General features: G+C 37.0%; 1 long non-coding RNA gene across 1 annotated transcript; it reads right to left on the minus strand.

Annotated features, from left to right (window-relative positions):
- Nucleotides 1-337, minus strand: LOC106943819 (uncharacterized). Its single transcript, XR_001424023.1, has 2 exons — nucleotides 300-337; nucleotides 1-214 (listed from the first exon to the last, which is right to left on the minus strand). It is a non-coding gene; the product is annotated as an uncharacterized LOC106943819 (long non-coding RNA).
- Nucleotides 338-706: the final 369 nt, after the last annotated feature.

Here is a 706-nt window from a genome sequence, read left to right on the forward strand (position 1 = left end):
TTTACTTTGACACACATTTATAATAGTAGGCAGTTATTCTGAGGCTCAATCCAAAACATCAGGGGGCAAAATACTACAGATCTGGAACCAACTTCTTTTTGTCTCCAAACAGAAAATTCTTGTTTGGCACTCATTTGTAGCTCCATCATATTAGTAATTGTTACATAAGTATGGGTGACGGATGTCCTAAGATTCCTGCTAAAAAGAGATTCTCCTAGAACACAAAGACGCAAAATCAGAAGCTTAATTCAATCAAAATGCAAATTCAGCCAAGCTCTAGAAAAAGAATATTCTTTTACCTGGAGACTTTCCACAGCAGAGGAGAAAACTGAGAACTAAAACACAGATTGAAAATGTGTTAGATGTGAAACAAAAAGATTACTGTAAAGGATTATACATTATTCACCATTAATCCTTGTGTGTGCGAGGACTGAGGCAAACGTAGAGGACTGTGGCAAATGATACCAGTTTTACGTGTGTGGTGTCGGTTGGACCCCATTTCTAAACACAAGGGTTAAAATGTATTGCATACTTCTGGAGTTTCAACTCAAATAAAACCTTATATGTTGTACATATATTTCAGATTGAGCAGTGTGGGTGAAACGGAGCATTTAAGGAATCTGATTGTGTTTCTGCCACAGAGACGAAGACCTGCTGGTCTTTGAATGTTCAATGATTTATCTGGAATCAGTGGAAGAATAAAACT

The sequence above is a fragment of the Poecilia latipinna genome, unplaced genomic scaffold, assembly GCF_001443285.1.
Source record: "Poecilia latipinna isolate Pla-1442-1.1 unplaced genomic scaffold, P_latipinna-1.0 Scaffold6090, whole genome shotgun sequence".
Taxonomy (NCBI): domain Eukaryota; kingdom Metazoa; phylum Chordata; class Actinopteri; order Cyprinodontiformes; family Poeciliidae; genus Poecilia; species Poecilia latipinna.